Source organism: Triturus cristatus, chromosome 2_2 (genome assembly GCF_964204655.1).
Source record: "Triturus cristatus chromosome 2_2, aTriCri1.1, whole genome shotgun sequence".
NCBI lineage: Eukaryota > Metazoa > Chordata > Amphibia > Caudata > Salamandridae > Triturus > Triturus cristatus.
Window position 1 is genome coordinate 429,111,843 of NC_140582.1, and position 14,646 is coordinate 429,126,488.

Below are 14,646 nucleotides of genomic sequence, written 5' to 3' on the forward strand. Positions count from 1 at the left end.
TGCCCTGCTCACGTTGGAAGAGCGTACACTCCGGCTGTGTTGGAACCGGTGCCAGAGGAGGGCGGCGATAACTCGCCCCTACGCCCCAGAGATTCCTTTGGGAATGTGTACGGCGTTCCCGCATGGAGGCGATTGGTCTGGGCTGGCTGTTTGGGAGGAGTTGGGCGTGCAGATGGTGGGCGACTTATTCCGGGAGGGGGTGCTGCTGCCTTTCCAGGAGTTGCAGGACTCCTATGGGCTCCCACGTGGGGACTTTTTACTTCACGCGGCCCTGGTAGCGAGCCTTCAGCGTCACTGGAATGCGGGGCTCTCGGAGCCACCGGTCGCTGCGGGTTGCCAATATGTAGTGATGGCGGCGGGGACGTCCAAGGCCATTACTTGCCTCTACCGCAGACTGTCGTCGGAAGGCCTACCGCCCCTTGCCGCCTTGAGGGGCAAGTGGGAATTGGACCTTGAGAAACCGATCCCAGAGACTACCTGGACCACGCTGGTGCGGCGGGCCTGGAAGGGAACGCGCAATGCCCGGTTCCAGTTGGTTCAATTTTTCACGTTGCACAGGGCATATTTGACGCCGGTTAAAATATTGCAATTTTTTGGGGGTGCACACTCGCAATGCCCGCGGTGCGGAAGAGAGGGCGCTGATTTTCGTCACATGTTTTGGTCCTGCGTTCAGCTGGGTGATTATTGGGCAGAGGTTATGGATTGCCTAAATCAGGTGACGGACCGTGTTATTAACCCGGACCTGGGGGCCTGTTTACTGCTTTGGTTCCCGCACACCCGCCGGACGAAGGTCACTAGCAAGTTTTACGACTTAGGATTGATAATGGCCAAGAGGGAACTGACTATGCACTGGAAGTCCAGGACGGGGCCTAGCTTCTTGCGATGGAGGGCGGCCTTCGTGCGTTGGGCGGGGGCTGAGGGTGCGCTCCGGCTGCAATTAGCTCTTCGGCGGGATGACGAAAAGGCGTTGGCGACGGCCCGGGCGTGGGAGGCGCTGGTGGTGGAACTTCAGGGGCTGATGGCTAACAACGGGACAGAGGGGGACACATCTGGCGGGCAGGAGGAGGTGGTGAATGGGGAGTAGAAAGGGAGTAGTAGTGAGCGCTGGAAACGAGGGTGTGGCTAAGCGCGAGGGAAAGCCACGGTTCTCTAATGGAGGGCGGGCACCCATGTCTGATTTATGGCAGGGAGGGGGCACATCAGGAGTGAGGCGAAAGACAGGAGGCACACTGACATGGGGTGGGGACGGAGGGGGGAGGGCCTGTATGGGCTGGAAGCTCATTCTCCCGGCTATTGGATGGTAACTCTGTATGTGTAAAACATTCTTTGACCGTGGAGGAAGCGGGGTTTGTACTGAGCTGTTGCTATGAAAACAATAAAAAGTGTTTCAACAAAAAATGGGTGGGGGTGATCTGGGTTTCTCGGAAATGCTATCACGACACAAAGGCGTGGCCTTGAGATCCCTCATCTGATCTCATTTAGGTCTGTGCTATGGAAATGGACTGCAGACCAATCTCTGCTCTTTAGGAAGCACTCATTCAGGACTGACAGTGGAAACCTCTGTCTATCCAAGTGATATAGGGGAGAAAGATAAATAAGAAGCAGATTACAGACAATGCATGGAATAAAATATAGACTTTGGGAGGCTCCCGTAGATGCTAAACATGTAATTCAGAAGAGGAGAACCTGGGCTTCTTTCTGTAACTGACAGCCCACAACAACTCCAGATTACTAGGTCTTGTCTACTCCTAGGAGGCCGCACATGTGAAAGCATGGCCTTAATAAACTCACTGAAGACGTTTCCCAACCTCTCATCAGCTGAAAATATTTAGAGTCATGACCGAGAAAGCATAAACCATTTTACATGTTCCCTATGTAGAGAAAACATGGAGAGGTTGAAAGATTATATATTATTATTTAAGTTCACTTACTTGAAATCACTTAAACTCAAATGTACATGCTAGAAAAGCAGCACAGGAAGAAGCAGTGCAAGCAAGTAATGACAAGCAAATCTAGTTACGCTGGGTCCCAGGCCAAAATGATCACAAGGCAGTTTTCGAGCCTACACCCTTTGGCAAAAGGGAAGGGAAAACGTGTGTTGGACAAATAAAGTGGTGCAGGACGCATGCCAGTTTTGCAAGAGAGCAGCTTTAAAACGAGGTTTCCAAACATACAGCATGAAGGTGCTAATTCAGAGAAGTTGATAGACCAACAATCCATTACAAAACACTTTCGTTAATTCACTACTTGAAAAATTCATGCAATGGCTACACTTTAATAATTTTAGCCAGTCAACCTTCTGGTGGTTACTCTGTAAATTCCTGTGCTCCAAAAGTAGTTCTGTAGGCACGACATATTTAACCTAGGGCATGTTTCATACCGAAAGACCTAGGTTCGAACTTTTTTGACAATTTGCAAAATGTGAATTGTAACTGTCCACTTTTGTACTTTATATTTATATCTGCGAACAAGACCACACATCATCGATTAACAATTTGGAATTGCAGGTTTGTACTTACAAGGGAGGGAGGAAGGTCAATGGTTTTCGGTACGTCATGGCTTTTTAGAAGCTCACACCACATCTTAAGCCCAATTCATTCATTACCTAAAAGCAAAACAATTACACTTGTAAGAGAAACATTTCGAGACAATAAAAATATTGTAACCAAAAAGATGAAATTTGATATGAAATACCAGATTTAAAATACTGAAGAGGGAGACAAATCTGAATCAGCATCAAAAGTTCAAATCGGAAAGATTTTTGGTCAAATACCAACAGGACGCTCCATCTAAACTCTTGTAACCGGTAACAATCTTCCATCACTCAAGTATTGAAATTCAACCACGATACTGTATTCAACTGGGATCATTTGAACTACAGGTCCCAAGCTTTGACGCTAGCTAGAGGTCTAGAGAAGAGAAAATGCTCTTCCCTCACCAATGACCATGTAACGGAGAGGGTCCCGCAGAACAACAGGAAAGTATGGAATGGTGGACCCCCATACCGTTCTCACCTCCTCTTGTTCCCTCACAGCAAAACGAGAAGTTTCCCCCTCCGACGGATACGGGACGATTGACAGGAGGAGACGAGCCCTTTAAGTGGGATAGTGACGTGTACATGGACACACCCCTGTATGACGCAGCGGAACCCGGAACAAGAAAAGGAGGAGAAACGAGACAGCGGACGGACGGCGTATCCTGGAGGAGCGTAAGTGGAGACTGGAGTATCGGAGGACTGGAGAGCGGAGCAGAGCGGAGTCGAGGAGGAGTGACCAGCGGAGGAGAGGAGTGGAGTCGAGGAGGAGTGACCAGCGGAGGAGAGGAGCGGAGTCGAGGAGGAGTGACCAGCGGAGGAGAAGAGCGGAGTACCCGGGACGAGAGCGAGGAGGCCGGTGGAAGGATCGGAGAGACGGTCTGCAGCCGACCAGGAGGTCCAGGATCCCGCGCAGCGCCCAGCCACGTTCCCAGGGGAGGAGCGTGGCTAGGACAGGTACGGGAGCGGGTAGCGGGTTGGATAAAAAGAGGGGAGAGCCCGTATACTTAGCCGCTGTATCTGACGCCTTGTATATACTCCCCTGCCTCCCTCTCCCTTGTTGTGAAAGACTCACCGGCACAAAGAGCAGTGTTTGCAGTTTGGGGCACGAGTGCACAGTTTAGGGTGTTTCCTCACTCCCTGGTCCCGGTCTCAGGTGGAAGTCTTACCGAAGGGTACCCTGACCGTTGTCCTTGTCTTTTCTTTATCTTTTGGGGGCCCGGACCTTCCCGCTGAGAAACGTATCCCTGACCCCGACGGCCCAAGAACGAGAGACCACGATACAAGGAGGGTTCGGAGACCCCAACCCCAACAGGAGCCACGGATCCCGCCGTGTGGCCCAGAGAAAGAATCACTAGTAGATTGAAAAAGAGATATATTTCAATAAAACCTCGTTTGCAACGTACCCGTGTTCAGTCTGTCCCTGACCCACTGCCACAGACCACTAGACCCAGCGGAAACATTTACAGAAGAGATAAGGGGAATCCTTAACATAATAGAACGGACGGTCATAAGTTCCCACACCATCCATTTAATTTTATGACGAGTGTTTTGATAAAAGCAGACCACCACATTTCTTAGAGTGAATTAGGAAAGGCCTGTGGGAATTAGGTTCCTTACTTTATGCTTGTGGGTCTCACCTACGGTTCTCTGCCGTCATGTCCTCCTCCAACAGACAAAATGGGTTACACAGTTCTAACTATGATAGGTACCCTTATGGATCATCGTATACAATGGCACTGTGCTGAGGTGAAGGAACAATTATGTAAAGTAACACATAACTTTCACTTTTTGTTGCAATTCCTGTAAAAATGAGCATCTAATCAGCTCACAGTGAAGTCTATTTCATTAGTGAATAGTTTTGAAGTTTAAAACTATTCTTGCAGTATTCAATACGACTTTGCCAGGTTAACCATAACCTGTTGTATTAGCATTTAATAAATCACTTAACCCTCCTTTGTCGAAACCTTTGAATATTTATTAGGGCTATTCTGTCTTCCCACTTGCGTCTTTTACTGAAGACTAACACTTTTAGCGACTTTCAGTATTCCTTCATGTGTTATATCCTTCAGCACATCTTAGTTTTGACACTAATTTTGTTTTTGTAATATGGTAATGGATATTAGACACACCATTCTAAGTGAGCTCTTATAAAAAGCTACAAAGTGGAGTCTCAAAACGGTTACTTACTTGTAGGAGTAGTTTTTGCAGCTTGAAGAATATTCTGAATTCCTATGCTGGACATTATTCCGTCATCTAAAGGCTGGCTCCAGAATAGTCACTTTTCTTTTTGAGCACGGGCATCGTCATTGTTGACCACCATTTGGTCCTCTATCCAACCTCCAACATTGTTAAACATGTGCCCCTAAAGCCGATGCGTGTAGTTGTCGTCTTCAGATTCATTTTTACCTTTGGCAAATTAGAGTACGATTTTGCTTCCCTATGATCAGTATCCACTTCCTCCATTCCAATCCCAAATTACCTAATTTCTCGGGGAGGTGAGAGTTGTGTCCTGTGCACTGGTTCACAGGACGGTTTCATCAACTGCATGAGTAGCAGATTCAAGCTATTCGGTTTGCCCCGTCTTGGAACCACCTGACTACTGGTGTGGCGCCCTTGAATATGTCACTATGGCTGACAAGTTTACTTTTAGTGAGTAGTAAGACAGACCCTAGTCATGAAGTTGCACGGGGCACCTGATAGTGGTAATGTCCTGTGCCCAGCTGTCTTATCGTACCTCTCTATTGCGCCAGTGTATTAGCCCGTTACATTTTTCTGTGCAACACCTTCATATGGTAAGCCTTCTGGATTCTCTTAGGACTTCCATTGATCTTTGTGGCAGTCCTAGATTGCCAAACTCGAAGTCTTCACAACCCATTTCGCAAAGCTGAGGGTGGCTAGTTCTGGGCGGCATACCTGACCCCCCAACCTCCCGCCCCTTTCACTGTGAACAAGTTCTGCTGAGTTGTAGGTAGTCTCATCACTCTGCCATGTACCATTACCACCAGTTCTGAAAGCCATGTCTGTCTAGCCTACTGCCTGCTTGCATCCTTCCAATATCATCTGTTTCAGTGGGATTGGGAGAACAACGTATAGAACTTTCCCTGACCATACCATCAATGCGCATTCCTAGCAACCAGTGGCGTGGCCGGTGTCACTATCCTAAAGCCAATTTGACTGGTTCAGTGCATCACCTACTCAAGTTGATAAGGCCATCTCTGTTCCTTAGGGGTTCTTTGTGTCACTTTAGGAAATGATGACTGTATTGTTAGCCTAAGCAGAGAATTTGATTACCGGACAGATGATTTGTACTATTTTCCCATTTAATGTAACTAAAGTATCTCCGTGACTACCTTTTATGGGCTATCATTCAAGTTTTTATGATGGTGGTTCCTTCTTGCACATGTAGTTGGATTTGGGGGGAAATAATTTTTTTATGCAAAAGAGTAACATTGCATAGATTTCAAGGAGACATAAGAGTATGGTTCCAGTTAGGACTTACAGTCATATTAGTTATTGGTGGCATGATTGTTAAGAGGAGTAAAAGTTTCAAGAGATTTATTTCAGAGGCAAGGCCTGGACGATAGATAGGATCAGAACAGAATAAGATCAACAACCCTCATAACCCCTTCCTGGTGAATCTGCACAGGTATGGTCATTCATTTTTATTGATCAGGTTATGCCTAGTTTCTTGGAGGTGCCCCCCTCCGAGTTTCGGAAGGTAGCGTCTAAGAAGCTCTTAAGACAGGCTAAATGATCCCACTCCATAGGAAACTAACAATAGACTGAAAATCACACCAAAGACCTACCCTCAATCGGCAAGACAATCGAGCAAGTCGTCTAAGCTCACCCCCAAGATAACATATTTGCCACTCACCAACCTACTACCTGACTACTAAACTAGATTACGATGATGTTGTAGCATGGAGGTACCTACCTTACACATTGTGATAACACTTTCAAGATCCCAGATGAAGATTACCCTAACTTGTGATGTTGCTGAAAATGTCAGGTGCCTTCGCACAGTTGACCAATCCCGCCTTCATCCACATCCTTTAGTCTAAAATAGGATTTGATGGGGGGGGGGGGGCATGGGGTGGGGGGCGGAGCTTGCCTGACTCCAAGATGGCAGTGAGTTAGTGCAGCTCCCCCGATCGCCACCGGTAATCCGACAAAATCCGCATGAAGATCCAGTTTCTGCCCTGATCTGGATGTGCCATCGTCTCTTTGTCGTCACAAGCAGTCTAAAGCACCCAGCAACATAAAAATCTGTGCGATATTGGGGGGACTGGCTATCGGTGAAGCACTCTGGCAGCCGTGTGGAGCGGAGACTTGCTGCGGCCCGGATCAACGCTGTCACCCGCTTTGGGAGGGAGGTATCTGGCAAACGCCATCCCTGCAGACCGCTAAGTGCCCTGTGAAGGACATCGGCGGTGTGGCTGACTGGACTCCTGAGGTGTACGGGCACCTGCCGTTTCAAGCTGCCGCGAAGTGACGAGAGTAACGGGCCGGTGCCTAGAATCAGCCTGAAGATGTCCGCGCAGGTCTGCCCACACTGGGGACTACCACACTGTTGGCGCGCGCTTCCCCCATGGGGTGGCCCCCGCTATCAACCCGACATATCAAGGCCATGGGCGCGGGTTGGCGGTGACGTGTGTGGGTCCTAAGATAGTTGCCGCTTTGCGGTCTCAATCAGCTGCATCACCAGAGAGTGTGGTGGACTTGCAGGAGGCCGCCTCTCAGGCCCTTGAACACATGAGTGCTCCTCCGGAGTGTGCCCTTATTCCTGGGAACCGGGTCGCAGAGGGCTACGGCCACCCGAAGACAGAACTGCGCAACGCCCCCCATGAACGTCAGTCAGCTTTACCAAGTGAGGAGCGACGCTGCACCTACACTATCCTATATGGGGTAATACCCACTAATTATGAGCACTGACGCTACAGGGAGAAGGTGTGCATTACTACACAGGAGCTGGGTTTACTCCTACGACCCACTGCGACACAGAGACCCCAACCTGAGGGAGCCCCTGCATAGCCGTGACCTGAGTCTAGCATGAAACCCAATGCTGCTCCCTTCCCTGGCATCCATCTTCGCATCATGGGCAAAACAGACAAACTACAGTCTAAGCTGCACTTCGGCACACGCATACCGCAAGGGCGAAGGACTCTGCCCTCAATAACCAGGACACTGCTGCAGACGATCCAGAAGCGGGAGGTGACCTAGATGTGAAACATGCATTCCGCACAATACAACAAAGTCTCTCCAAAATAGACAGTAAAATTAACACACTTTCATTTCAGATGGACCGCATGTCAGAACGGTTGGACAAGCACGGGGAGCGGTTTGACGCAGCGGAACAGCGGGGCTCCGACTTGGAAAACGTAATCCGTGCGGATGCTGAGACTGACAAAGAAAGGGACAAAATTCTACGTGCGCTACAGGCGAAGGCCGAATATCTTGAAGCGCGATCGAGGTGGAACAATGTGCGCATTTTAGAAGTGGCAGAATCGTCCAACAACATAGAGCAGTACGTGATCGAATAGTCAGAAAGATAGGTGCTTATTTAAAAAAGACATTCAGTGTCTGTCGCTCTCTTACAGGAGACACATCTCACCCAAGAACGTAGTAAAGATATGCATAGTAAATTGCATGGAATTTGCTTTTCCTTTGATTTCACATCCCACGCTAGAGGGGTTCTGCTATGGGTTGATAGAAAGGCAGCGGTGGAGAGGACAGGCTTATTGAGTGACTCACAGGGTAGGTATGCGGTCGCTGAAATATGACAATCCTCAGTTTTATAATTCCCTGGCAGCCAAACTGGTACAATGGAGGGGCATTCCACAGATTTGGGGGAGGGAATTTATTTGTGTTTTGGATCTACACTAGGATAGGTCATAGGGCCCACCTAGACGCCCAGCAGCCGCAGCAGTAGCCTTGCAAATCATCATGCACGCCGATGGCCTCCTAGACATCTGGAAACAAATATACCGCAGTGCGTGGCTACACTCATTATTCTTTTTTAAACAAGGAGGGACAAGGAGCCAAGTTTATGAGGTCCTGCTCATAGGCACCAGGGAAAGTACTAAATAAGGAATGAGCAGTTCCTGGGAATAACGGACTAGGAGGGGGGGAAGAACAGGTCTTTCTTCAAAATGCCCTCACACACCCCAAGGGATGTCATGCTTCATCATTTGGGCATTTGCCCCTCGTCAAGCCGGCGCTGCAATGCCTGACGGGCTCCCGAAACCGGGGCTCTTTATCAGGGATCTTTAGAAGAAGCCGTTTGGGTGCGTGTGGGTGTGAGGGCTGGGTAGTGCACAAAGTATGAAGTGATTAAAATAGGTATAGAGCCGTCCTACTTAATTCAAGTTTTAACTATTGAGGTAGCTCTAGCCTAATTTAAACCTATGTAGAAGCCTTTGTATAGGAGTAATGTTCCATAAGGGCTAATCAGAGGTGGACGTGGTCAACGTGTTTCGTGCCCCAGCTGCCCCATAAGGGGTCAATGGCACTTCGTCAGGACCAATGTGAAAGTGTGTGGTGAGTGCACTGCCGTCTAGCACTATAGAGTCAAGTTGCTAGAGACTGGGCCCAGAGCGAGGGTAGGACACCAGCAAGTTGCCCGCCTACACTTATACCGGAGCAACCAAGGTGCTCTGGTCTTATCCCCGTCAGCCGGGACTAGGTTACGAGGGGTCTTTCTATACCCCAGTACCAGTTCCTTAGTACAACCCCTACCGTCTCTAGCAACTTGACTCTATAGTGCTAGACGGCAGTGCACTCACCACACACTTTCACATTAGTCCTGACGAAGTGCCATTGACCCCTTATGGGGCAGCTGGGGCACGAAACATGTTGACCACGTCTACCTCTGATTAGCCCTTATGGAACATTACTCCTATACAAAGGCTTCTACATAGTTTTAAATTAGGCTAGAGCTACCTCAATAATTAAAACTTGAATTAAGTAGGACGGCTCTATACCTATTTTAATCACTTCATACTTTGTGCACTACCCAGCCCTCACACCCACTCGCACCCAAACGGCTTCTTCTAAAGATCCCCGATAAAGAGCTCCGGTTTCGGGAGCCCGTCAGGCATTGCAGTGCCGGCTTGACGAGGGGCAAATGCCCAAATGATGAAGCATGACATCCCTTGGGGTGTGTGAGGGCATTTTGAAGAAAGACCTGTTCTTCCCCCCCTCCTAGTCCGTTATTCCCAGGAACTGCTCATTCCTTATATAGTACACTCATTATTCCTCAGTGTATGACACTCATACCCGTATAGATTTTTGGTTAATATCTAGTAGATTAGAGACTCGGGTGCTCACCTGCGAATACCTCCCGCGTACATAGTCTGACCACTCCCCGGTTCGACTAACACTGAGCTAGAACGCTCCTCGTGCTTTGGCACGTCTCTACGAGGAGTGGGATCGAGCTGATGCCGTGTTGGCAGGGTTACTGAGGCCCAAGAGGTGGTAGGCATGTTAGATGAGAGCGGGAGTCCGATTGGCACCACTGAAGATGTCGCAGAACATTTTCATGAGTATTATCAGAACTTGTATACCTCACAAATCCCAACTGATAGTGAGGCCCAAGAGGAATATCTTCCATACATAAAAATGCCCAGGTTAGTGAACAAACATAGATAACATTTGATGGCACCGTTGACTGCCGATGAGATTCGGGGTGCATTCAGTGGAATGGCAGCAGGGAAGGCCCTAGGGGCGAATGGTCTCCCGGTGTTTTTTTCTTTACAAAGAATTCTTAGATATACTGCTCCCTCACCTCAAAATGCTATTTGAAGAAATGGCAGTGTCAGGCATCATGCCACCTTCTATGCGTGAGGCTATCATTGTTACGTTATTAAAACCAGGTAAGGCACCAAGTAATTGTTCCTCGTACAGGCCCCTGTCCTTCCTCAACATGGATGCGAAGATCTACGCCAAAATCCTGGCCAACAGACTCGCCACCTTGTTACCTGGCATTATACGAATAGAACAGGAAGGATTTGTCCCTAGCCGTAATCTATCTCATAATCTTGGACCCTTATTTCGTGAGGTGCAGGTATTAAATCCAGAAGTCAAAGCTGCTGCAGTGTTTCTTCATGCTGAAAAAGCTTTTGACTCTCGACTGGGGGTTTATGTTTGCGGTACTGCGCAAGATAGGAGTTGGAAATATATGCCTACGTCTGGTGCAAGTGTTGTATGTGTCACCCACAGCTAGAGTGCGGATTGGTGACGTTGTCTCACAGCCATTCCGCAGTACACGCGGAACACGGCAGGGGTGCCCCTTGTCCCCGCTCCTATATGCAATAGTCGCAGAGCCCTTGGCTGGTGCTATTCGTGAATATCACACTTGTAGAGGGCTGAGATTCCCCGGGTACACCCTTAATATTTACGCCTATGCAGATGACACTTTACTATAAGTTTATGACCCGGAGGTGAATTTTTCCCCCATACTGGGGGAGGTTGTTCAGTTCTGTGAGCATTCTGGTCTTCGAGTAAATTGGTCTAAATCAATCGTATTCCCCCCTCACCTCTAACACTACAGAACCCAGCATGGAATTCCAGCTACGGTAGACTGCTGACGCCGTACGGTACCTAGGAATTCAATTTCAAAACTGATCCCACAATAGTGAGTCAGGAAAACTACGGCATGGCCACACAAAAGCTGGTGGAAAATTTAGACAAATGGATACTGCTTCCACTTTCATTAATGGGACGTATTGCTACCATGAAAGTGGTAATCTTACCAAGGTTCCTCTTTCTTTTTCAGAATATACCTATTCTTCTGCCCAAACACTTATTTAAAGTCTGGCGTACACAATTGATACGACTTGTGAGGGCAGCTAAACAGCCCCGAATACAGTGGGACTCGCTCACTCTTCCTTATGAGCTTGGGGGGATGGGCGCCCCGGATTTAGAAGAATACTATAATGCGGCTAACAGCACATTCACCCATTATTGGATTCATGGTCCACAAGATTCACCCTTTGTATATCTGGAAAAGAATGTGGCGAATCCATTGCCCCAATTACTTACCCGTCCATCCTCTAGGAGAATGTGGGTTTTTGATTCTTTGGCAGTCATGGTACATACATGCATGCACATGAAAAATAAATTAAACAAGTTAAAATACCCTCAATATCGGTCTGGGCAATCGCCTGTACACCCACAGTGTGGTAACAGGTCAACGATGAAAAAAAAAAAATCGCTCCAGGTCAATATCTCAGGTTGCACGCTGCCTGGTGAGAGGAGCTCAAGGGACTGCCGCTGCTATGGTGTTCTAAGAGCAGCCAAGGATTTTGCTACATATTTGTTTCTGGAAAATTGTTTTGATTTGGGTGAAGATCAGCGTATTTGTAAATACTGTTATAACAAGTTAGAAGAAAATAAAATGCCAGCTAGAGCTGTACATAATAATTTAGAATTGGTTGATATTCCTGCAGAACTTAGTGATTTAAATACGTATGAGTCTATACTCATTCAATGTATCCATCCGTTTCAGACTATAGTTCGTATGGAGCCCAAAACAGGTAAATTACCTCCTTCAGATTTACAAAGAGATTTAAAAGGAAGAGTTGTCTATTTGCCATTAGATTTTTAAAAAAAATATTGAAACAATTGATGCAGATAGTTTGGAAACTGAACCATCATTTATTCTGGTTAATGGTGTACCTACAAAGAATAAGAAAATTTGGCAGGAGCTAGTAGATGTACGAAAAGTACAAAGAGCAAATTTATATTTGAAAAGAAATAATAAGTACTATGAATCAATTTATATGGATGAAGATGAAGAAGTTTTACTAGCAGACACAGGAATACCAACTGGGCAAATTGAAAAAGTGGATAAGTCAAAAGAAGAAGAAATTTATGAACATTTCAGCATACATCCTCTTCATTCTAATGAAGTTATGGGAAACACTATTGATCTGTTTCAGATGAAAAAAGCAAAAGGAACTCCTGTGAGTGTATGGGAGGAGAGCTTGGAAGCTCGTTGTTTTCCCCAGATGTTTCCTACAGGAAAAGGTGGACGATATGATGAATGTCCAGTACAGATTCCTGCTTCTGAGTATCGGACTACAAGATTATATGCAGAAGATCCAAGATTTCGTCAAAGTATTCCTTATTTGTTCCATCTTTTATTGGAAAGTGACTTGTCTGCACTATCTTATGCAGTAAATCACATTTTAAAAACTGGAGTACATCTACATAATGTGTCTGCAAAGGATTTTATGAACAAAGTGCAACAGCGAGATGATCATTTGGAATCTCAATTGATTAATCTGATGGCTTGTCAGCATGGAACTAATGAATATTGGTACCGACGCCATGGAGAATTGAAATGTATGTTACGGAATTTAGGAACTCCTACATGGTTCCTTACCCTAAGCTGTGCGGAGTACGCTTGGGATGATTTACTGGATTTTCTTCGAGAGGCAAATTCAAATATTGAAAACATCCAATACAAGACAGCAGGACAATTGTGCTCATTGGATCCGGTTAATGTTTGCAGATATTTCAATCATAGATTTGAGGCTATGATGTCCTTCATCTGCAATAAAAAAAATCCACCTCTTGGAGAAGTTGTGTATTTCTTTTGGAGAAAAGAGTACCAAGCAAGAGGTGCTCCTCATATTCATATGCTGTTGTGGATCAAGGATGCCCTAAAATTTGGAACCGATTCTGATGATGCAGTTTTATCTTTCATTGAAGAATATGCAACATGTGCTATACCTAAAAGCACAGAAGAAAAAAATGAAAAGAGCAAGTTTTACGTTTCCAAAGTCATCGGTGTGGAAAATACTGTCGACGAAAGTACAAGAGTAAAGATAAATTCTATACAAAATGTCGATTTGGATTTCCACGACCTGTTCTTTCAAAAGGAAGAGTAAACAGTTTTATGTCAGCTGTGCGACATACCATTACAAGAAAATCTCCGAAAAATACCTATAACCTAAGAAGAAAAGAAGAGTCAAAATATATAAATAACTACAACCCAGTCATTTTATCCATGTGGAATGCTAACATGGATATTCAGTATGTAGCTGACAATTCTATTGCTGTTGCTCGGTATGTCACATCTTACATCACTAAATCTGAGAAAACGGAATTGAAAGAAATGTGGGAAGACATTTCTCACGAGAAGACTGTCAGTAAAAAGCTATACAGTTTCAGTTTAAAGGTGTTATCGCATCGAGAAATTGGGTCATACGAATGCTCAGATAGGTTATCATCTGCAAGTCTGTACTCCAAATCCAGAAGAATAATTTGGGTAGGTTTAGGCTTTGCATGAATGCGAAATCGGGTACTGAAATCTATTCGAGAAATTGAATATTTAGCAGAGAACGAACCAGAAAGTACAGACATTTTGAAAATAAATATGTTGGACACATATTACCCAAACAGAAGTCATCATCTTGAGAACATGTGTCTCTATGAAGTGCTGCAGAACTACATTTTTACACGGAATGCCACAGAAGACATCAACAAGGGAAAATATAAAGTCATTGGTGAGGAAGGATGTTTGGTGAAACAAACAAAAGGAAGTTTGATTAATCACAGGAAGCTGAGTTGCGACACTACTGACAAAAAGGAATTTTACTACTTAGCACTTTTACAGCTGTTTAAACCATGGCGTTCAGAGGATGAATTACTTGGAGATTTTCAGAGCTATGAAGATTCTTTTAATGCATGTAAAGATAGCATAGAATGCAGTACTGTCTCAAATTATGTACAAATGTTAAATGAAGAAATTGAAGAAGAAGCTACAATTGCAGCTGAAGCAGCTAGAGACAGTTCTCAAGACAGTCAAAGTTCTGGTATGCTCAGTCAAGATCCCCTAGGACAACCAATCGTAGAAAATGAAGCTGCAATAACCATGACTGAAGTGGAAACAGCTATGAATCAAGCTCAGGAAGATTTAATAGACTTACCAAATTTGGAACAACAACTGAATGATGAACAACAACAAATGTATGAAGAAGTCACAAAACAAATTGATCATGGATTACTACATGAAAATAAAGAGTGCTCATGCACATCATTTGAACCAATTAGAATGTACGTGAGTGGACAAGCTGGAACTGGAAAAAGTTTCTTAATTAAAGTAA

The 14,646-nt window shown here is 45.8% G+C and overlaps 1 protein-coding gene across 8 annotated transcripts in view; it reads right to left on the bottom strand.

The window, feature by feature from the left end:
* Positions 1-14,646, bottom strand: part of ELF2 (E74 like ETS transcription factor 2) — a 593,917-nt gene that overhangs the window by 432,898 nt on the left and 146,373 nt on the right. For all 8 annotated transcript variants that reach the window (XM_085641518.1, XM_085641513.1, XM_085641515.1 and 5 more), the window contains one exon: positions 2,520-2,605. The gene's annotated coding sequence lies outside the window, so the exon portion shown is untranslated. The remainder of the gene's footprint in view (positions 1-2,519; positions 2,606-14,646) is intronic.